A 17,721-nucleotide genomic window follows, 5' to 3' on the forward strand; every position below is an offset into this window, starting at 1 on the left:
TAAAGTTGTGGATTATTTCTAATGGTTTTCTATTTGATTCTTTAGGGTTCTCTAAGTATACCATCATATCATCTGCAAAGAGTGATAATTTGGTTTCCTCATTACCTACATACTTATATTTATTCTCTTATTATTAATGCTAAATTCTCTAGCATTTCTAATACAATATTGAATAATAATAGTGATAGTGTGAAACTTGTTTCACTCCTAATCTTATTGGGAATGGTTCCAATTTTACATATGATGCTTGCTGATTGTTTTAAATAGATGCTACTGTCTATTTTAAGGAAAAGTCCATTTATTTCTATACTCTCTTGTATTTTTAATAGGAATGGATGTTGAATTTTATCAAATGCTTTTTCTTCATCTATTGAGATAGTTATATGTTTTTTGTTAATTTGGTTATTGATATAATCAATTAAGCTAATAGTTTTCCTAATATTGAACCAGCCCCATATTCCTGATATAAATCCTACTTGGTAGTGGTGTATTATCCTGGGGATGATTTTTTTGCTGTCTTTTTGCTAATATTTTATTTAAGATTTTTGCATCAATATTCATTAGGAAGATTGGTCTATAATTTTCTTTCTCTGTTTTCTTCATACCTGGTTTATGTAATGACCGTGTATTTAAAATCAGCCAGAGTCAGGAATTCGGGTTAAGGGGAAAATCTTCAATCTTTATTGAAGTGAAGAGGTGAATAAGGATTGCGATAGCAATATGGACAAGAAAGATTGCGATACCAATATGGGCAGCTGCAACAGGAAGCCAGCTAACAGAGGGGGATCTGAGCTGAAAGGGTCCATCACAATTGCAAATGCAAGCAGTCTCTCCTTCCCCTTCCTTTTCCACTCCCCTGCCTCCACCCACCAAAATCATCATTTCCTATACAACACATCAGAACTTGCACAAAGAGTGGGAGGGGGCCATTCTTTCTCCAAGCTTATATATTAATAGAGTATGGTCCAGTTACTATTTAGCCTCATGTGCTTGGGACCTCAGTGCATCAACTCAAGCCTCAGCCCATTACAGGTTTAGGTATTAGTACCATGTCTATGTCATAAAAGGAATTTAGTAGGAGTCCTTCATTCCCTATTTTTTCAAATAGTTTATATTGAATTGGAGTTAATTGTTCTTTAAATGTTTGGTAGAATTCACATGTAAAATCCATCAGGTCCTGGGGATTTTTTCTTAGGAGTTGGTTGATTAATAGCTTGTTCTATTTCTTTTTCTAAAATGGGACTATTTAAGTAATTTATTTTCTCTTCTGTTAATCTGGGCAATCTATATTTTTGTAAGCATTCTTCCATTTCACTTAGGTTGTCACATTTATTGGCATAAAGTTGGGCACAATAACTCTTAATTATTGCTCTAATTTCCTCTTGATTATTAGAAAGTTCTCCCTTTTCATTTTTGAGACTAACAATTTGATTTTCCTCTTTCTTTTTTTCTAATTAACTAAAGGTCCATCTATTTTGTTGTTTTTTTCATAAAAACAACTCTTAGTTTTATTTATTAATTCAATAACTTTTTTTTTACTTTCAATTTCATTGATCTCTCCTTTTATTTTTAGAATTTCAAGTTTGTTATTTGATTGGGGGGTTTTAATTTGTTCTTTTTCTAGCTTTTTTAGTTGCAAGCCCCATTCATTGATCTTCTCTTCCTCTAGTTTATGCAAGCAAGCATCTAGAAATATAAAATTTCCCCTTATATCCTGTTTTGGCTGCATCCCACAAATTTTGGTATGTTGTCTCATTATTGTCATTCTCTTGGATGAAATTATTGTGTCTATGATTTACTGTTTCACGCATTCATTCTTTAGAATGAGATTATTTAGTTTCCACTTACTTTTTGGTCTATTTTCCCCTGGCCTTTTATTGAATGTAATTTTTATTGTATCGTTATCTGAAAAAAAATGCATTTACTATTTCTGTCTTTCAGTATTTGATTTTAAAGTTTTTATGTCCTAATATATGGTCGATTTTTGTATAGATTCCATTTCTGGTTCCATTCAATTTTCTCCAAAGATCTATCATACCTAACTTTTCTAGTATTCTGTTTATCTCTTTAACTTTTTTCTTATTTATTTTGTGGTTTGATTTATCTAGTTCTGAGAGAGCAAGATTGAGATCACCTACTATTATAGTTTTGCTGTCTATTTCTTCTTGCAATTCTCTTAACTTCTCCTTTAGGAATTTAGATGCTACACCACTTGGTGCATATATATTTAATATTAATATTACTTCATTAGCTATAATGTCCTTTAGCAAGATACAGTTTCCTTCTTTATCTCTTTTAACTATATCAATTTTTGCTTCTGCTTGATCTGAGATAAGAATGGCTACCCCTGCTTTTTTTTTTTTTAACTTTACTTCAAGCATAATAGATTCTACTCCAGCCTTTTACCTTTACTCTATATGTATCTCTCTGCTTCCAAATGTGTTTCTTGTAAACAACATATTGTAGGATTCTGGCTTTTAATCCAGGCTGCTATTTGCTTATGCTTTATGGGAGAGTTTACCTCATTCACATTTATGGTTAAAACTACTAATTCTGTATTTTCTGCCATCTTATTAACCCCACATTATACTTTTCTTTTCTTTTCCCCTTTCCTTTCTCCCTAGTATTTTATTTATGATTTCTACTTACCTCAAGTAGTCCTCCATCTTTAGATACCCTCCCTCTTCTTTATATCTTTCTCCTAGTATTTCTGTTTTCCCTTCTATTTAGCCTATCCCTTCTCTTTTCCCCTTTCCCTTCCTGCTTTTCTATAAGATGAGAGAAGTTTCTCAATTAAACCAAATATATTTAATATTCTTTCTTTGAGTCAAATCTGATGAAAGTGAGATTCACAGAATATTCATCACTCTTCCTTCTTTCCCTCAATTATAATAGGTTTTCTTTGACTCTTCCTGAGATGTAATTTCCCTCATTTTACCTTTACTTTACCCCTTTTTCTGGTACATTCACCTTTCCACCTCTAGCTTCTTTTTATATTTTAACAGTAAAATCAGATTACACATGTACTATGTATACCCATAACAGAAATACAGTTCTCAAGAGTTCTTTTCATTTTACCTGTTTATGCTTGAGTTCTATATTTGGAGGTCAATTTTATTTTGTTTGGTACTGGTCTTTTCATCAGAAATAAATGGAAATCACCTGTTTCATTGAATGCCCATCTTCTTCCCTGAAAGAAAATGCTCAGTTTAGCAGGATAATTTATTCTTGATTGCATTCCAAGTCCCTTCACCTTTCAGAATATCAAATTCCAGGCTTCAGTTCTTTAAAGTGGAAGCTGCTAGGTCCTGGGTAATCCTTATTTTGGCTTCTCAATATTTGAATTGCTTGTTTCTGGCTGCTTATAATATGTTTTCCTTGGTCCAATAGTTCTGAAATTTGCTCATAATATTCCCTGGAGTTTTAATTTTGGGGTCTCTTTCAGGAGGTGTTCAGTAAATTCTTTCAATGATTATTTTACCTTCTATGATACCTGGGCAGTTCTCTTTGATGATTTCCTTAAAAAATAGTGTCTATGCTCTTTTTTTTAATCATAGTTCCTAGCAAGTCAAATAATTTTTAGACATTCTCTCCTAGATCTATTTTCCAAGGTCAGATGTTTTCCCAATTAGGTATTTTACATTTTTCTATTTTTTTTTCTTTTTTTTTTTTTTTTGGTTTTATTTGACTAATTCTTATTGTCCCACTGAGTCATTCATTTCCATTTGTTCAGTTCTGAATTTTAGTGAATTATTTTCTTTCTTTATTTTTTTTTACTTCTTTTTGTATTTGGCCAGTTAAATTTGTAAATGAGTTGTTTTGTTCTATGGATTTTCCCCCCATTTCATAAATTCTATTTTTTTAAGGAGTTATTTTCTTTTTCTGTTTCACAAATTCTGTTTTTGTGGGAGTTGTTTTATTTTTCCATTTTATCAGATCTATATTTTAATTATATGCCTTTTCCAAACCCTCTTGCTAAGTTGTCATTTTTTTTCCCCATTTTTCTTCCAGCTTTATTTTAAGATTGTTTTTAATTTTTTTAGGAGAGCCTTGTGTAGGGATCAATTTATATGACCCTTTGGGACTTCATCTGGAGACAATCTGCTTTTAGTCTCCTCAGGATTTGAAATCTGTTCTTCTCGTTCACCATAAAAACTGTATTTTCAGACCTCTCTTTGCTTTATTACTCATTTAAAAAAAAAAGTTAAGGCCTGCTTTTAGGGCAAGGGAGGTTTTCCAAGCTTTCTCTACAAATGGCAGCTTCTTCTATAAGTGGCCCTGGTTGTGCTGGGTCAGTGCTGACTTACTCCAGGTGCCAGGTGGGCAAGGCCAGGTCCCATGAAATTCTGGCATTTCATTGTTCACTGTTTACCTTTTGTGTTTGTGTTGGGTGTTGTATTTATAACTTCTTTGCTGATCTACTGGCTTTGCAACCAGGACAGAGTAGTCAATATTGCTGTAGATTCCACCCCACAAATTCTCTGTCATGTGGAATCTGTACCACCCTATGGAGTCCACACCATGCAGTGGAGTCTGCACCATCCCAAGGAGTCTGCACTGTCCCAGGACTCTGCACTGGTATCTGTGCTCAGCCTGCTTGTGGTTGGTCTGCCTCTATCCATTCCTGATTAAAACAGACCTTTTCTGGAGATCTTCAAAATTATATTCTGCTGGTAATTTGTAACACTCCCAATATTCATGGATTCTGTCTGTCAGTTCAGATGTAATTTAGAGGCTAGATTTGCTAATTAATCTGAGGGTTGTAAGAGGTCAGAAAGAAATGTCTGTCCTCTCTGCCATGTTCTATCTGAGAATATTATTACTATCTCTGCCTTTTAAAATTTCAACTGAAGTATAATAGATTCCGCTTCAGTCCTTTATTTTAATTTTGAGTCTTTCAGTTTTAAATGTGTCTCTTACACAACAAATTGTTGGATTCCAGTTTCTAATTCATTTTACTATCCTCTTCCATTTTATGAGTGCGTTCATCCCATTCACATTCACAGCTATGATGGCTAACAATAGATTTTCCTCCATTATAGATTTTTTTCTCTTTTATTGTTCTCTTTTATGTTGTCCTTTCCTCAAAAGTCCTTTTCTCAAAAGGACTTTCTCAAAAGACCAATTATTTATAATCCACAATAACCAATAATTTTAACTGCTGGTGTAAATGCAGAGTTTTTTTTTTTACATCTTTTATTTATTCTTATTGATTTTTTTAAGTTCCTGTTCTGAAACTCTGCATGACTTTAATATATAATCTGAACTTTGGACTATTAAATCTAGAATATTTAAAATCTTTTTCATTCTGTTTAATGAAGACTGACCTTTGCTTGACATTTCTAAAGAAAAACTTCCTATAATTGGGGTATTAGCAATGAGTCAGAAATTTAGTATTTTTAAGAAGATGGAATCTTTTTTTTACTTTTGTTTTAGAACAGTTTGAGAGTGATGTTATCCTTTGTTTATTTTATTACAATAGTATAGTTACATGAAACCTGGAAGTTTCTTTGAAAGTCTTCTAGATTTTCAATTTTTTAAACTTGCGCTCTTAGGATATTTATTTTAATCTCCTGAAATAGATTTTCTATATTATTTGCCTCATAATGTTTTATTTTTATCTCCTATACTTTTAAAGCAATAATAAATAAATAAAGGAAGTATTCAGTGGAGGTCTTTTAATTCAAAATTAAGTTCATTTGGGAATCAAACTTCATTAATCATTTAAAAACATACATAAATATAAGGACAATACAAATACTGAGAGATTCAAATCAATTCAACCTAATAAGCATTTGATTAAGTGTCTAACATACCAGTTGTTATGCTAGATGCTAGGATATAAAGACAATTGAAAGCAGAACGTGACCTCAAGGAATCTACATTCTAATGAATTGGCAAAATATATATACCTAGATTTATTTGGATTCTATGATCACTTTTTTCTTTTTCTTCTTCCATTATTAATAATTTCTCATTCTTCATATTTTCCCAATTGTTTCCAATTCTGCCTTTATTAGAGATTCTTAGAGTTGGAAGACTTCAGATTGTTTTCTAATTCAATGCATTACTAAGAAGAAAGACCTTGTGCAGTAAGTGGTCATCCAGTTTTTGAATGAAGACAACCATTGTTAAGCAATTCACTGTCTACTTAGTACATTCCACTTTTGGACAAATTTAGTTTTGAGAGAGTCCTTCATTATATTGGAACAAAAATCTATATTTTCATAACTTTCACCCATTGTTGGGATCATGTAAAATGTCTAATCCTTCCTTTACATGATAGACTTTAAAATCTATCCAACAACAATAGATTGTAATTATCTTTCTCTTCACACACATAATTATAATGTATTTCTCTTCACACATATAAAAAACACTAGCTGTTTCTTCTCTATACAAATTTCTCCCAGTTATTTCTGTAAATATTCCTGTATTCATGTAAAACTCTGCTCCAAATCTAATCATTGTAGTTGTCTTCTTTTATCAAAGGTTCTCTGTCAATGGTCATTCTAAAATGTGGCATCCAAAAATGATCATAGGTGCAGTAATCCATTTATTATCTGATAATCATAACGTATAACATGATAGGTGACAATATCCTTCCTTTTGTATATTCTCCTTTCATTAATGAAGTCTAAGATTGAAATAGCATTTTCATACTTTCATATTAATTTCATATTAAGTTCATATTTTCTAGAACCTCCAGATCAATGTCACACAAAAATGTGGTGTCACCCCACTGCCCAATCTTCTACCTCTGCCATTGAGGTTTTTTTTTTTTTTTTTACCCACGTATAGATTATTTTATATTTGCCTTTAATTTCATCTTGTTAAATTCTAGTCATCATTCTGATCTGTCATTTAATAATGTTATCCAATGGATTAGCTTTTACCTCCTCATGAACCTCAAATATATAAACCATGATAAATATAACAGAAAAAAGAAAAAAAAATAGGGAAAATTAAGAAATCGTGCTCCACTTGAGATCTTTCTTTATGTTAATATTGATAGTAATATCATGGTATAATGGATAGAATGCCTTTTCTGGAATCTGGAAGTCTTTGTTTCAATAGTCATCTTCAATACTTTCTAGCTATATGACCATGGATAAATTACTTATGCTATCTCAAACTTATTTTCCTCATCTATATGATAATATTACTTGTCATATTTGCCTCATCAGTTTGTCAGGAAAATCAAATAATATTTGTAAATATTTCAAATAATATATGTAAATGATTTTGCAAATTTTAAAGTGCACTATAAATGTCAGTTATTATTATTGATCCAGATTTTTTTAAATCTAATAACCCAATTAATTCATAACCTACTCTTTTTATATTATGATATTATGACATAATACAGTCTACATTTTTCCACATTGCCCTTAAGGATATCTTCAAAAATTTTGGTAAATACACTGTTCAAATCCAGATAAGACTCCTCTTTAGCATTTCTCTAATCCTCTATTTTAGTTAATTTATTTAACAAAGAAATAAGGTTTATCAGCTATGATTCATTTTTGATGAACCCAAGTGGATTTATTGTTATCACAACCTCTTTTTCTAAAGGTCAATATAATTTTTCAGAGATCATGAAAAAATGACTCAATAATCATGCCTACTACAAATCACAGAATTATCAAAGTTGAAAGATGTTAGCCCATGCATAAAAAAGATATTCAAAAACTTTGAAAAGCTTCCAGAGACGGGCATAGAGGATAAATAAGGTCCTTTAGTTTTGTGCCTTTGAGGAATGGTTAAGAAACTAAGGAGCTTAAACACAAGACAACTTGAGAGGCTCATTATAGCTTGTCTTAAAATACAATACTTAAGGGTCATCATGTAGAAACAGGAATAGATTTGTTCTAATTGTCCTCATAGAATAAAACAGAGGGCAGTGAATAAAGGGATAAAATACTTATTTTTGTTTGCATATCACAAGTTAATACTTAGATGTATAACTTTTTCTGATTATATTTTTTAACCTGTTCAGTGAAGGAACATTTCAGAAGCATATGTTTATCTGATAATAGAAGAAAACTCTTCTATCTTGAGAAAATTCCAGAGATCTAATTTTGGAAGTTGAGTTAATGACTGGTAATATTTTACTATCATCCCTCCTGCAAGTATGTTCCTAAGAACATAGTAAAAGCCATTCTGTCAGAGTTGCCAGACCAAGTGTAGACATTCAAATCTATGATAATCCTGATGATCAAACAAACCAAGTATTATCTCAAGTGTTGGACTAAAGAGATTAATCAATGATAAGAAAACTAAGCCTATTAGACAGTTGCCAGGTTGTTATGCTGTTACAAGTAAATCTGAAGATAATAGTTACACAATAATTAGGCAACAATATTAACAGCATCTTACATATAGTTGCATGTTTCTGTCAATTAAATGAATTAATACAATATTGAGTTGGTCACTTGTTATTTTGATTTTTGCTTATTTGACTGGTCTTATGAATTTACAATACAGAGATGGTGGGAGATATTTGGTAGACTCAATTCTTGGCTATAAAGTTTGAGACCCTCATTTTCCCATTCATGAACAGACATCAGAAGTTTAGCTTAAACCCGAAAACTATGTCCCCTAGAATAACACAATTTAAGGGAGTATAATTCTAGGGAAATACAATTCTAATCTTTACCTTTTATATTATTATATTGTTGAATATTGTCTAATCTTTGGATATCAGTCATACTTTGTTTTATACTTAATACAGGGATCTAATAAAAACCTTGTCTTCTTGATCTATTATGGATTTTTTTCAGAATTTTATTTCTGCAACATTTTAACCACTTATACTACAGACTAATAATTATTCCTTCTGTTATGTCCCCATCAGACCCATGATCTCATGGGCAAAGTGTGCTATGTTGCCTTCTTGCTTTTTGATACTTATTGTATCAAATCACATACTTCCTGTCTACTGTCTTCTACTTCCCTCTTGAATAACTTCATACCCAAAACTATCTCTCAACATGAGGACTTCTTGAATTGTCATGATTTTATACAAATTTTACAACCTAATCAAGAAACAATGGCTTCAAAGAGATACTAAAGAAGGGAAAGGGACCTGTATGTGCCAAAATGTTTGTGGCAACCCTGTTTGTAGTGTCTAGAAGCTGGAAAATGAATGGATGCTCATCAATTGGAGAATGGTTGAGTAAATTGTGGTATGTGAATGTTATGGAATATTATTGTTCTGTAAGGAATGACCAGCAGGATGAATACAGAGAGGACTGGTGAGACTTACATGAACTGATGCTAAGTGAAATGAGCAGAACCAGGAGATCATTATATACCTCAACAACGATACTGTTTGAGGATGTATTCTGATGGAAGTGGATTTCTTTGACAAAGAGATCTAACTCGGTTTCAATTGATCAATGATGGACAGAAGCAGCTACACCCAAAGAAAGAACACTGGGAAATGAATATAAACTGCTTGCATTTTTGTTTTTCTTCCCGGGTTATTTATACCTTCTGAATCTAATTCTTCCTGTGCAACAAGAAAACTGTTCGGTTCTGCACACATATATCGTATATAGGATAAACTGTAACCTATTCAACATGTAAAGGACTGCTTGCCATCTGGGGGAGGGAGTGGAGGGAGGGAGGGGAAAAATCGGAACAGAAGTGAATGCAAGGTATAATTCTGTAAAAAATTACCCTAGCATGGGTTCTGTCAATAAAAAGTTATTTAAAAAAATAAAATAAATAAAAAGAAAAAAGAAAAAAAAAAAAGAAACAATGGCTTCTCCTAATTAAAATAATTACTTTTTCAGAAAAAATTTTAACATTGTAGACTGTAATAGGAGAAGATGTGAGCAGAGGGAGATACTATTGTTCAATTCAACATCCTTCAAATGATACCAGATAAGTAGCAATCTATTTCATATATACTTTGTTCATGTAACTGACATCTTGGTAATCTTATTTTTCATGGATCTTCAGTCCAAAGAAATGTCATATTTAGCAATTGGATTGAGAATTCTATAAGAGATCTATATTTTTGTTTATTCAACAAGTATGTATGTGTTACATTATTTTCTCTTTGCTTATTGCCTTATAGAATACTACCTAAAGTTCAGGATTAATAGAAAGAGCATTGAAGTTCAGAATTTCCTTCCCGGTTTTCTCATCTGCTAAACACGAACATCTGACAATCACACAATAATAGATACAGATCCAAAAGAATCCTAAAAAAAAAAAAAAAGTCATTATGTTGAACTCTTTCATTTTATAGATGAGGAAACTAAGGTCTAAAGTAGTTGTTACTTGTTCAAGTTCAATCACGTAATAAGAGGTAAGTGGCATTCCAATATAGATCTTAAGGTCCCTTTTTGCTAGGAATTTTTGTTAGAACTATAGTTACACAATATGTATATGTAAATGGGTGCTGCTGTACCTACAAGTCAGTCAAAATTTTTCTCTTTAATATTATTTAAGTCTTTCATTATTTGAATAAATATAATTTATTCAGGAAAGGGAGAGATAGGATTATTTACAGTCAACTAATGAGATTCTCTAAAGAGTCAGATACTTCTACTTATAATTCTGTTAAACACCAATTAAAAATGAAAAGTAGTTAGGGGGTCAGCCTCAATTACAGGCAAGGCTGTGACACCTAGACAGATAAGGTTCAATAAGCAGCAGCTCACTCCTACTGTTCTGCTTTGAAAAATAATAGAAAACTACAAATAGAAATGAATTCTGCTGAATTCTGGATTGCCACTGGGTAATTTTGCATTAACTATGAAGGCACCATCTGCCACGTTTATCCAAATTTGACTACTTGTCAGGTGGCGAGATCCAGTTGGAAAATTTACTTTAGAATTAGAAATTTTTAGCCAAAAAGCTACTGAAATTATTAGTGATCTACACTTTCTTCCTAAGAGTAAATTCATCTTTAATATTTTTCTTTCTCTCTGGTGGTAACAGTGACACAAATTCTATATTTAAAAAGTACAAGAATAAATAATTTAAAATTTTAAGAATCACAAGGAATCATAATACTTAATATGATTTCCTAGAGAATAAATTATATTTTACTAATCTAGAGAATTTTTAATGAGAGACTTTAGTTAATCAAGTGGAAGCATTAGACACAGTTAATTACAGAAGTTAATGCATTTTGATAGATTTTAGATAATATACTCAATATAATTAAAAATATAAGTGGAAAATTAAAAAAAAACACTTCCTTTGTTCCTATAATGCTGTAATTCAGTTGCATCTCCTAGTAAATTCTCTTGTGGGGAGAAAAGGGTGATCACCTACATATTTATAGTCCATTCTCAAATGCTCTATTCACTCTAGGCTTTCAATACAGCTAAGGAAATATCTTAGAGATAACAGGAGAAAGAACAAAAATTATCTGCATTTTCCTAATAATATATCTGAATGACTGATATAAAATTGTAACTAAAGGTCAATAATGGCTAGACCTATGCTCTCCATCATACTTATAGGAGTGGCATCTATCAAGTGAATAAAGGGAAATATCCCTCCATTGTAAGGATTACATGAATGTGGATAAGGAGCATGAACTTGTTGTCAAGTAACAGTATGGAAAACAAATGGGCAATAGGTGGAGGGAGGATATAAGATAGAGACAGGTAAATACCAATAACCAGAATGAATAACAGGAAGAAAGGGAAAGGAAAACTTTTAAGATAGAAAAATAAGGAACAAACTGAACTCTTACTGGTTTCTTATCTCAATTCTAATCATAACAGTTCCAAAGTTTTCTACTTCTCTCTTTATCCCATTCACATTTAAAAACTATTTATATCTGCCTATAGCCTCCTTTTTCACTGAAAAGATTGGAATAATTTAATAAGTGTCTTTTCTCCTTTCATCCACTCCTCAAAAACAAAAAATTATCATTCATTCTCTCCTCTTCTCTCCTGTATCAGAGGAAAGTGTATCCTTACTTTTTGCTAAGACTAATCTTTCTATATCTACCTTCAATTTCATCCTACCCAACTTCTTTTAAGACCTTGTTTCTTCAAACATCCTCTCTCATGCATCTTCAAGTTCTCCTTTTCCTCTGACTCCTTATCTGCCTTAAAAACCACATTCTGGTTTCATCAACCCTAAATAAAACAAAACTTTACAAATAAAATAAAAATTATTTCTTAACCCTATTATATTCTCTATATTAGAAAGCCAACTATACCAACAACCATTCTCTCCCTTCTTTCCTTCACAGCCAAACTTTTTGAAAAAATTGCCTATATCTGATGCTTTCATTTTTGCTCCCACTCAGTGTGATTTACAATTTGGCTTCCATCCCTGAAACTGTTCTGAAACTACTCTCTCAAAGGTCTCTAGCAAGCTATTAATTGCTAAATTCATTTCTTAAGCACTTTTGAAGCATTTAAAAGTGTTAACCATCTCCTCTTTTTTCTTTCCCTATTTTCCCTTGACTTCTGAGATATTCTACTTCTCAGATGATTCTTCTAGCTCCTTAACATTTCCTTTATTGACACCTCTGTGATTTCAGACCATAAAAATAGATTTTTCAGGTTCACAAATAACTATGATATGAATGAGTGCATATTATGAGCAAAGCAAAAAAGTTTTAAAGTGTTATGAAAAAATGAGTAGGAAGAAAATATTTTCAATTTATATGAAGACTTGGGAAGGTTTTATGGAGGAAAACATGCCACCTAAGTAGAGTCTTGAAGGAAGGGAAGCAGTCAGTAGACAAATGTGATAAATGTGAGTGGGAGGTGGGGGTGGGAGAGTGATGGAGGATACAATCTGCTAGAGAAGATGAGATGAAATGAAATTACTTGTACATTAAGAGGTCTTTTCCATAAAAAGGATAATGGTCACTTCTTCACAAGAGATAGGATAGACGTGGAAAGAGTGATAGAAGGCATATGGATGATGTGAGATGAAGAGGAGAGAAAAAAGGGAGATCTTGATGAATGGTTTCAATTTTTCAGTAAAATGTAAATCATTGTTTTCAGCTGAAAAGGTGAGGGGTATGGTAATAAGTAAGGCAGTAATTTAATCAGAGAGGTGAAAAAGAATTTCCTTTATACAATTAAGACCCAGTTGAGGTTGTGTAACAAATTTGTAGTGGATCTAGTCATCACAGCTTCATATTTTTCTTTAGTTTCTTTTACCAATACAAGACTAGGAAAGAAGACAATGAAGCTTGATAAGAGTAATATCAGCAATGGGTTAAGACAGCAATGGACTCCAAAGAAAAGGAAATTATATAGTTAGACTGGTTTACTGAAGAGTCAAGATGGAGAAGGAATGAGATGAAGCCAATACCAAGGAAGATAGCCTAGAATGAGCCAAGGAATTGAGGGATTCAAAATCATGATAAGAATGAAAGACAGACTTTGACATGACATGACAGAAGAAAAGATTGAATAGCAACTGGAAGTGATCCTAAAAGGGAATTTCAAAGTTCATGAACATGGAAATGGTACACTTGTAGAGGGGAGGAATAGGTTATGGAAATGAGTGAGTTGAGGAACTGGGAGTTTAGGGTGTTTGAGAAAATATTATTAATTGTGTTGGAATCCTGTTTTTTCCTATCCTAGAAACAATAAAAAGTCCGCAAAAATTTTATAGTAGAGAAATGGTATGATTGGTCCTATGCATTAGAAAAATGTTTAAGAAACTATGGAAAAGATGTGTTTGAAAGCAGAACTAGGATCAAGATGTTTTTAATCAATTAAAAAATCATTGCAATAATCAAAGCAAGAGATCATGAGGTCTTGAATTAAGATAGTGGAGATCTTTTGCTAAAAATACTTTAATGATTTATGTTGTCCATTGAAGAAGGTTAAAATGTTTATAAGACATTCAAAACTTTCCAAAATATGATATATCCCCAATTTAAAGCAGTATTTTATACTACTTCCCTCAACGTACTTTGTATTCCAAGCAAACTAGACATCACCCTTATATAGACCCTGCACTCATTTGAATCCCTACCCAAACTAAGATCTAAATTAAATGAAACTTCCTCATGAAATCTTCTTTAATCTCCACATAAATAATTACCTTTCCATTTTCAGACATTATATAATACTTTGTACCTTCCTTATGCATTTAGAAGAAGGGAAAGAAAGAAATATTTATTAGGTGCCTACTATGTGGTACGCACTAGGCAAAGCACTTTATAAATATTATTTTGTTTGATTCTCACAATAACTTTGTATTATTATTATTTCATCCTCACAACAAATTAGGTGCTATTATAATACCCATTTTGCAGTTGAGGAATTGGGGCAGACAAAAGTTAAATTGTTTGTACAGGGTCATATAGTAAACATTTGAGATCATATTTAAATTCATGCCTTCCTAAATCATACCTAATTAGTCCTCTATTCCTGTACCACCAACCTGCCTCATTTTGTATTAAAATTATTTGTGTGTTATGTTTATGTATCAAAAATATGAAGATAAATTTAATAGTCAATGAATTTTATTTTTTAAACTTTTGACGGTGTGAAACAATCTTCATCTTCCATGCTCTCCTCAAACAATTTATATTCATATGCACCAAATTCTAATCTATGTCAGATGTGATTGTGATAATAATTTGTCAATAGTCTTCTCCAAGTATCAAAGCATTCAATTGATATCAAAGATATCAAACATCAAAGTCTCCAGCACTGCAAAGCTCCTTAGTGAAAGCCACAATAACGATACCAAGTATCATTTGGAAATCAAACAAGACCCGAAAGCATAATACCTAGAATCCCTTTACATTAAAAAAAAAAAAATCTAAGCTCCACTTCCTCAAACAAAAAAGGAACTAAGTAAAATTGTGTTGAGGAGACTACTTCTAATCTCAGTCCATCATGAATTTAATAATCATTCATCAAACATCTACTATATATCATTTGCTATTCTAGATTCTGGGCATGCCAATGCAAAAATAAAATGGTCATTGCCTTCAAGAAACATATTCTGTTTATGGCAATAGAGGAAGAAAACATACACAAATAAGTAAATAGAAAATATATTCTAAGAAAATAAAAATAATTTGGAAATAAGAAAGCTAACAACTGGGGCACCAAGAAGAAACTCAAAGATTATTTCATTTTTATCTGCATTTATAAACACAGCATTTATACAGTAAGTGATACAGAGTAAGCATTTAATAAGTACTTGTTGATAAATTGATGGGCTGCAGGGCAGTTAAAGGGAAGTAATGATTCTGGCTTTCTCTTTTATAAAACCACATGGACTAGATAGGTTAGAAATGACTAAAAAAAAAAAACCTAACAAACTTTGCCCTACTTCTCCCCAATCTTTCCCTCTACCCCCAAAACAAACCACAGTCTGGTGTCTGTACATGGCAAAACATAAAACAGGGAGATATTGCCTATGTCTAGAAACAAAATGAGAGATATCTTTGGAGGTCTACTTGAAAGGAGAAAAAATGGAAGGATACCCTCTCAATGATAAGACTTTTTGATGTTCCCATCCATAAATGATCTCATACTAATTGCATCAAAGTCTCCAGCACTGCAAAGCTTTTCAGTGAAATCCATAGTTACATGAAAGAAATTTGTCTCACCAACCAAAATGGAAAAAATAAAATGGATGAAAAAATGTGTTGGCTTAATTATGACATAGATGGATAGAACATCAAGAAGATTTATATAGAAACATAAAGATCTTGGGCAGTTGCCACTGATAGGCAATGATCTGGGCCCAGAACTGAGGAGCAAAAAGAAGTCAAGCTGGTTTGCATTTGAAAATTTGTATAGCATTTTCAATGATCCCAAAAGTTTCCTGCCACAAATGCTGAACATTCTGCACTGTTGGAATATGGTTGTGAATCATGGAATCATGGAAAATCACAAGCTCAGTGGAAGAATAATTGCAACTGGCACAAAGAGCAATTGGAAAAGGCTGGTGAACATAGACTACAATATTATCAACCATTATCTGCATTTAAGAGACTAAAAGAGAAAGTAGGCCTTTGACATACTAAGAATGAAAAATAACTCATGAGACCCAAGATATGGTCACTGAACTAAGCTTCCAATCACTTGGGTTATTCCTCCATGAGAAATTTAAAAGAAGTCATAGATAGAGAATTCAGAGAATAGGAATTTTGGAGGAAGTATGAGCTGGATCAGAGAAGAATACTCCTTCAATGAAGTTATACACCCATCAATGCCAAAATATATGTTATAACACATGCAAGTCCTATCATGAGAACAGGAAATGTATCTAATCTAAACTTTATCTTTACCACAACTCTACACCAAGTAAGCACCAAAATATTTGTTCAATCTGTTATAAAGGAAAGCAGAATAATAGGGTTAAAAAGTTCAAGGAGTCAAAGAGCTAACAGATTCAATGTTCCTCTATTATCCATTGCCTAGTTTTAATACTTACCAGTGAGGTGGCTATGGTCAACTAGATTTCTTGGAGCTCCATTGTTGAAGTCTGTAAAATGCATCACCAAAGTGTTAGAATATCCAATTAGATATGTGAAAATACATCATGAAATATAAGGTTTCATACGAACATAATCAGCTATTAACCCCAGTGTAACCACTGAAAAATCAGAGCTATTACAAAATTTGTGAATAAAATTGTAACTTCAAACCAACCAAATGTAGCATAAATGAAAATTGAACAGCAGAATAAAAATTGTCTAAAAATTATGGCAGCACAGCATTGAATAATTAGAAGTTTGCCATTCCAGCTCATTTTTCTCACAAGAAATGTCATTTTCTGTATGAAATATGGATTAGGTATTAGATATTAACATGACCTCATCTTGGCTTTTATTAATTGCTTAAGGAATCAAGGTTAACATAGGTTTAGTAGCAAATGAATATAATGTCACTTCTATTTCTCAAAACAAGGCTCTATGAAATCAGCCTTCAGGCATATTCTCATTGATTTACTATCTGGTTTATTTCCAAAGAAAATTCATTCAATTTTGAGAAAAGTTACTATTCACACTTTTTTACCTTTTTTACCAGTAGCATAATCCTTCAACAAATCATTTTCCTTTGAAATTTTTGAGGAGCCAGCTAAAAAAGAAAATAAGTTTCAACTTTTACCAGAGAATTCAACTTTGAATTTTTAAACTATACAGAAACATAACTAAACATCTAAAGGTTGAATGACATTCAGTCATTTTAATTGACCTTTATATATCACTTTAAAGTTTACAAAGGGTTTCACTCTCTGGACTACATTTTTTTTTTACTCATGTAGAAAACTGAGGCTCAGAAAGACCACAAGAACATAAACTCCAGAGTAGAAAAGATGTATGGAGGCTAGTAAGAGGCAAAGCTAGGACTCAGCGTCAGATGCTTTGACCCTGAATCCAGTGGTCTTGTTAATGTATCACAAAGCTGCATTGGAAAATCATGATACAAAGCAAGTTTTTCAATGCTTCCTAATTTTTTGGTTGATTAGATATACCACAAAATTTCAATAAAACATCTGGATTATCATCTGCAGGTTAGAAGGCAAAGCTCATAATTTAAAAGACAAGAAGGGCAAAGCCAGAATGGAGAGAGTCAGCAATCTGGGGTGTTCTAGCACCCCCACACTCCTGCTAAGAACTGTATGTTTCTGCCAGTAATTTGCAGAGAGAACATCTTTAACATTCATTTATTTCAGTATTTAGTGGAAGTCACTTCCTAATTTGGCATCTCAAGAAGCAAACAATCATTTCTGTTTCCCTGAAATTCA

General features: G+C 32.1%; 1 long non-coding RNA gene across 1 annotated transcript; it reads right to left on the reverse strand.

Annotated features, from left to right (window-relative positions):
* Nucleotides 1–1,077: 1,077 nt before the first annotated feature.
* On the reverse strand, nucleotides 1,078–17,052 carry LOC127559390 (uncharacterized). Its single transcript, XR_007953119.1, has 3 exons — nucleotides 16,989–17,052; nucleotides 16,405–16,455; nucleotides 1,078–3,190 (listed from the first exon to the last, which is right to left on the reverse strand). It is a non-coding gene; the product is annotated as an uncharacterized LOC127559390 (long non-coding RNA).
* Nucleotides 17,053–17,721: the final 669 nt, after the last annotated feature.

Source organism: Antechinus flavipes, chromosome 1 (genome assembly GCF_016432865.1).
Source record: "Antechinus flavipes isolate AdamAnt ecotype Samford, QLD, Australia chromosome 1, AdamAnt_v2, whole genome shotgun sequence".
Taxonomy (NCBI): domain Eukaryota; kingdom Metazoa; phylum Chordata; class Mammalia; order Dasyuromorphia; family Dasyuridae; genus Antechinus; species Antechinus flavipes.